Raw genomic sequence first — 7355 nt, 5'->3', positions numbered from 1 at the left:
CTCTCCGAGATTTCTGCGGCGGCCACGCCGCTCTCTCAAGCACCAGCAGTCCCAGCTGCTCCAACTCAAGCACCAGCAGTCCCAGCTGCTCCAACTCAAGCACCAGCAGTCCCAGCTGCTCCAGCTCCGGCACCAGCAGTCCCAGCTGCTCCAGCTCCGGCACCAGCAGTCCCAGCTGCTCCAGCTCCGGCACCAGCAGTCCCAGCTGCTCCAGCTCCGGCACCAGCAGTCCCAGCTGCTCCAGCTCCGGCACCAGCAGTCCCAGCTGCTCCAGCTCCGGCACCAGCAGTCCCAGCTGCTCCAGCTCCGGCACCAGCAGTCCCAGCTGCTCCAGCTCCGGTCCCAGCTGCTCCAGCTCCGGCCCCAGCAGTCCCAGCTGCTCCAGCTCCGGCCCCAGCAGTCCCAGCTGCTCCAGCTCCGGCCCCAGCAGTCCCAGCTGCTCCAGCTCCGGCACCAGCAGTCCCAGCTGCTCCAGCTCCGGCACCAGCAGTCCCAGCTGCTCCAGCTCCGGCACCAGCAGTCCCAGCTGCTCCAGCTCCGGCACCAGCAGTCCCAGCTGCTCCAGCTCCGGCACCAGCAGCTCCCAGAGCTATGTTTGGGCCCAGGCCCCGTATTTCCAGGCCTGCTCCAAGGCCTCCTGACTTTGCCCCCTGTTATGTGCCCAGGCTGTCCCCACGGACTTTTGCCAGTCCTGGGCACCCACCTGTGTCTTTTGTGCCCCTGTCTCTCCCTGTCCTGGTCCCCGTATCTGTGATCGTTCCAGTTCCTGTCCCCGGTGGTTTCTCTGTTCCTGTCCCTGTTACTGTGTTTGTTTCCGTCCCCGTCAATGTTCTTGTCCCTGTTCCCATGTCCGGTCCCGTCCAGTCTCTGTCTCATGTCCAGTCTCCGTCACCTGTCCAGTTCCCCGTCCAGTCTCCGTCACCTGTCCAGTTCCCCGTCCAGTCTCCGTCACCTGTCCAGTTCCCCGTCCAGTCTCGGTCACCTGTCCAGTTCCCCGTCCAGTCTCGGTCACCTGTCCAGTTTCCCGTCCAGTCTCCGTCACCTGTCCAGTTCCCCGTCCAGTCTCCGTTCCCCGTCCAGTCTCCGTCACCTGTCCAGTTCCCCGTCCAGTCTCCGTTCCATGTCCAGTCTCTGTCCCCTGTCCTGTCTCCATCTCCTGTCCATTTCCCTGTCCAGTCTCCCGTTCGGTCTCCTGTTTTCCCCGGCCTCTCCCTGCCGCCAGCCCCCGGGGTTTGTTTTTACGCGCCTCGGGAGCTGCGCGTTTAGGGGGAGGTTTCTGTCACGCCTGGCCCTGTTTCCTGTCTGTCCTTGTGCCTGTGTTGTCCCACGTGACCCGTGCCCCTGTGTTCTGCCTGTGATTTTCCATTACCTCATGTCTCATTTGTAGCTCCACCCCTTCCCCAGGTGTTTCCACTCCCAGTGTGTTTCCTGTTTAGTTAAATAGCTTTCCTCTGTCACCTGTCCTGGTCGGTCTTTGCACTGTCCCCCGTTGTCTGTCTCTCTGCGTTTCTCTGTCTCTCTCTGTGTTTCTAAGCCTCTCAGTGTTTCTTTAGTCATTGCCCTAGGTCCTTGTTTAGTGTTTATCTCTGTTTGTTTCTAGTTTCCATAGTTTACTCCATTTCCCTGTTTAGTGTATTCATCCTCTGTCTAGTTTAGTTTCTTGTTTTATTTTCTTGTATATATATCCCTAGTTTATTCCCTTGCCCTGTTTAAGTTCATCCTGTCTAGTTTTATAGTCTCCCCGTTTGTTTATCTTTAGTATCTCTTGTTTGTTTCCGTGTTCCCTATTCACCTGCTTAGTGTTTAGTCTTTAGTTATTCCCTGTTTATGTTCTTAGCTCTGTTTAGTTTCTGGTTTAGTAGCCTCCCTATTTGTTTTAGTTTTATCTTGCTTCCGTTTCTTGTTTATTTCTTTGTTTCTTGTTTATTTGTTTATTTATCATTAGTCTCTCTCTCTTGTTTATTCCTAGTTTATTTTCCAGCGTTTGTTTAGTTCTATGTTCTCTAGCCTCCCTCGTTTGTTTAGTTATTTCTTTGTTTCTTGTTTACTTGTCTCTTTGTTTAATAAATTCTCATCTTACCTTTGATTACGTCCGCCTCCTCGTCTCTCTGCCTGGGTTTAATCCTGACACCTGCCTTCTAGTTTTACTTTACCCAGTACCTTTGTACTGTCACGCTGTGGCGTAATTAAGGACTTATTGGCCAATATACAGTAAAAAAAAAATACCATCAGTGTTGATGTCAATATGTTTTGACTTTATAGATGATATTGTAAAAAAAAATAGATGAGTCATTTTGCAGGGTTTTTTTTTTTGCAAGCACATGTTTGAAACTGGCCACCACGAAATAGATCATGAATAAAATACAGATTAAAAGGTGCTCGTATGGACTGCTTATGGAATTTTAATGTACACCATTCATTATTGCACAAGTCGTATATAAAATTGCACAATTATCCATAAAAAGGGGTGTGAAGAGGCTGTTAAAATAGTCCTTATAACTGACATATGCCTTCTTACCATACTAATACTGTCCCGGTTGCAGCAAGGATGAGAGAGAGGATGTAGATGCACGTGAAGTAACACGTGAACATCACTGATGACAGGGTGGGACTAGGGCAGAGACAAGACAAAAACAAAACAGGGCCATGTGCTTAAAGAGCACATGGGGAAGGAAAAAAACAGTCTGAATATATAAGCCTGGAGCCATGAGAGCAAGGCTGACCAAGACAGGCATAAAAGAAGGACAGTAAAAGGAAGGACAAAGAAAGAAAAACACAAGACTGGACTGAAGTGTGAAATTTCAAATAATCGTTGTAATATTGGACATTTCACAATATATTGACCTTATGGGAAAAAAGCGGCAAACAAATATGTGAAAAAATTATCAAAATATAAAAATATACAGTGTATCATTAATTGTCACATGCCAAAGTTGTCCCTCTATTTCTGTCAAGTCTATTAATTTCACAAGCATACTAACCACCTACCAACTGATTTACATCACCTGTGTCAATAGCCTTGCAAGTAACTACCTGTACTCTTTAACTGCAAATTTGCAAAGCAAAGTATTGACAACCTTGTTCTTAGGAGTCATGCTGTGGGGCATTTTGGTAAATGTAGTGAATGGGACAGTTCATATTTAAATGTCACATTTTAACTGCGTTAAACATTTTTGTTGTGCAATCAAACTATTATTAAATTATTAAGGTTGAAAGTTCAAATAGTTGTTGTGTTCTATCTAGCTTTAATTAGCTTTCTAACAGTGCAGTTCAACAATCAAAATGTTAATGTTATGCAGTTTGACTAAGCCAGCACTGTTGTGGCCCCATTACTGAATAGAATGGGACTTTTGTTGTCATTCTGTGAAGCTGGATTAACAACACAAGAGTCGCTAAGACTGAACACCCTCATGGATAGTGGAGAATGGATCATCCTGTGAGTGATCACTGGCTCTTGTGAAAATACGTGTGAGCGACGGGCAATAACATGCCTTTCTTCATCCTCTCTACATCCTCTCAGCACCGCTCCAGAGATTTGTTTTGTTTACATCCAACGCCTGCAAAACATCTCAGCTGCAGGATATTGCCAAAATGCATGTAATCAGCAGTTTGGGTTTTGGATGGACATTCATATTTCATGTGCATCAGTCAGTAGATTACATGGTACTCAGAGCCCCTTCAATTTTGCTGCATGGCTGGTCAAGCCTGGAGCCATGAGAGCAAGGCTGTCTGAGAGAAAGAGAGAGAGAGAGAGAGAGAGAGAGAGCAAAATAAATCAGAGCTGAATTTAATGTGATATTTAATTGAGTTGCTATTTTTCCTTCACTCCAGTACTGATTTCTGAATTACAGTAAATGTCATAAGCCAATGGACAGTTGCTCATACAGGGTATTAACTGGGTGTTTTTTACACCTCTTCTGCAGTAACAGTCTTGATTTAGCTGGAGGATTGCTGCAAGTCTTTGAATGCATTCAGCCGAAAGAACATTAAAAATGGTAAGTACTGATGTTGGGTGATCATTTCTAGATCACACACTCTACTTTAGCTTAACCCAAAAAATTTGGATGGAGCTCCATCACTCTACATGTTATGTTTCTGCTATTGATGCCCTGTTCTTCAAAGTACCTGCACTCACACCTTGTCTACACCTGGTTACATCATGTGACTAACATCTGGATTGTACTCCGTTAGGATTGTAGTCAGATACATTCACACTTGGTAGTTAAATGCATTTATGGTCAGTCAGACTGAAATGTGATTGCTGTGTGTGATGAAATATGCTAATTCGCTCTTTGCACTGCATTTATTACTGGTGTTTCTGTTGTGTTGGGAGGGATTTTGGTTGTCAAATCCGTCTTGGCGACATGGCTATGTTCAAATCTGATTTGTTTCTGTTGAGATGAGTGTCTGCACTGTTATTTGCAAGAAAGCAGACTGGATTTGCATGTCCGGATAGCTAGTAAAACGTTTAGACAGACCTTCTCATTATATATATTGTGGCGTGAGGAGGCGGGGGAACCGTGGGTCCGCCCCACGCCGGAACTCACAGCCATGTCTGTCCCAGCCGGTGTGGATTCAGGACTGATTAAGCAGCCGGCTGGGACAGGTATAAAACTCAGCCTCAGCTCACTGAGGGGAGGACGCTTGACTGGGGAGCTGAGGGCTGAGGCTGCACGGACCTTTAACTTAAACAAAAAGAGACTACTGAACTCTAGAGCCCCTTTGGGCCATAAATATGTTTTGAGTTGTTTTTGGGTAGGTGGAGGGCGTTTAAAGCCCGTTTAAAGTTCATTTACTCCCCGTGTCTGTGTTCTCTGTGTGCTTCCTCCTTCCGGGTCACAGTGGTCACGCCCCTAACCCCAGGGCCTACCACAATATATATATATATATATATATATATATATATATATATATATATATATATATATATATATATATATATATTTTTTTTTTTTTTTTTTTTTTTTACTACATTGCACATGAATAATGAAGTTATCCAGACTATGAAGGAATGCATAAGGAATCAACAACAAGCTGAAATACTCTGTGAAGCGTTTAGGTGGCTCTTATATGAGGTGCTGTTAATTTGCAGTTTCTAAGGTTGGTAACTCTGATGAACTTATCTGGTGTTACAGAAATAATGCTTGCTCTTCCTTTTCTGGGGCGGTCCTGATGAGAGCCAGTTTCATCATAATGTTTTTAATGGTCTTTGCGACTACATTTGAGGATGCTTTCAAATTTAAAGTAATCTACAATGCAGAACATTTGAAAATGATGAAAAAACACTGAATTCAAGATTTGTCCAAACTTTTCACTGATATTGTAGGTTTGAGTGATCAGATATATGTCTGTAAATATATATCTGTTTTAAATGCATCTTGGGTGCATTTACACTTACTTTCTTACAATTACTTTGCTTTATACAGATAGGCAAGGTATAAACAAAATCATAGTGCATGATTACATCTTTATGATGCCTTGGCCTTACATTCTTACTTTAATTACAATTTTACTGCCCTTTTCCCACCCTGTGCTGCTACATTCTTTTGTTGCTCAAATAAAATGGTATATTACCTGCATTAATAATCCAATATTGTATCTGCTGTTCTGTCCTGTCAGCTCTTATCTTCTTTACTTGCAGCCCTGCGGACAATCTCCATTTCTCTCTTATGAAAAGCTAAATATTTACATGCTCAGCTGTTCTGAGTAAGTGTGTGGAGGGCTATACGAATGCTGTTTGAATAATAAATGAATGTGGTCTCCTCTGCCTTTGACACTAATGTTGTTCAGTAATGTCTATTGACCTCCAACCATATCAAAATCTCATACCTGAAGCTGGAGAAGCTCCTGTCCAGCAGCTCATAATGGCATGTGAAGTGTAAATGGGGAATGATGGGGTTTAATTGGTGATGATAAATCAGCCGGTGCAGATCTGGGAGCTGACAGCGTGGCAGGTGGGGAGCTGCCGCAGGTACTTCTGTTGAGTGGACTGCATGCTGAGCACACCTACCGTCACACACACTCCTTACACACACACACACACATACACAGATATAAGGATGAGTTTAGTTTAGGTATGCTGTTGTTGCTGCTATCCCCTTATTAAAAAACCTTGTAGGGCCACTGAAAACATTTAATGAGCAAGAGCTGCTGCATCTTTAGCATGTAGTCTATTACTGTCTACAATTATTTAACACAACAGCATTAGCAAGATAAGAGAAAACATGTTGCCTTAGAACACACTTGTAATAAAAGGCAATGAACAGATGCTGAACACATTCTCACGCATTGGTCGTTTTTTTTGGTGACTGACTGGTGGAGACCTTTTTTAACCCTGTCACCCAACACCAAGAGTATGAATTATACAGGGGTTGGACAATGAAACTGAAACACCTGGTTTTAGACCACAATCATTTATTGTCCCAACGGACAGTTCTGGTGGAAACAGGAGAGTTGAGGTGCACATTGAATTCTGCGTGATTTGGGCAGCCGTGGTTTTATGTTTTTTGGATACAATACGGGTTAGCACCCGAACATCCCTTTCAGACAGCTACCGTGGCTCTTGATACATCACAAAGACTTGCTGTCTTGGTCACAGATATGCCAGCAAGATGTGCATCAACATTTTTTCCTCTTTTGAAATCTGGTATGTCACCCATAATGTTGTTCATTGCAATATTTTGAGCAGAACTGTGCTCTTACCTTGCTAATTGAACCTTCACACTCTGCTCTTACTGGTGCAATGTGCAATTAATGAAGATTGACCCCCAGGCTGCTCCAATTTAGACATGAAACCTCTCACACTAAAATGACAGGTGTTTCAGTTTCATTGTCCCACATCCTGTAGGTGCCCGCAAAGCATGCTGGGAGCTTCCTTGTGAGCTCCTAAGCCCCTTCCTATACTCTCTGCTGCCTCAATGTGTTCTTTTTCCTTGTGTGGCACCCTGTGATAGACTGGCCCCTCTGTTCAGAAGATTTTTCTGCCTTTCATCCAATTATTCCAAGTATGTTCTGGATCCACTATGACCCTGACCTAATGTTTGAGGCAGTAAATAGAGATAATCTAAATAATCTAAAGCAATGGTTTTCAATCCGTGGCCCATGGCACCCCAGTGGGCTGCGGAGCCACTGCTAGGGGGCTGTTGGCAAAAATGAAGTTCTTTTTTTACGTTTGGCAAAATAAATGTCTTTTTAAGAAAGTTATGTACATTATTAAAAAAAATACATTATATTAAGGTTGAAATTGAAATCATTGCTTATAAAACAGGGTTTTTTACAACGAAAGATCCTGAGGCAGTTCATGTCTATCACTCAATTCACTAATTGAGGTTCTATATTTGACTTGAAATGGTTAA

Source organism: Astyanax mexicanus, chromosome 1 (genome assembly GCF_023375975.1).
Source record: "Astyanax mexicanus isolate ESR-SI-001 chromosome 1, AstMex3_surface, whole genome shotgun sequence".
Taxonomy (NCBI): domain Eukaryota; kingdom Metazoa; phylum Chordata; class Actinopteri; order Characiformes; family Acestrorhamphidae; genus Astyanax; species Astyanax mexicanus.
Note: the sequence above shows the minus strand (reverse complement) of the source record.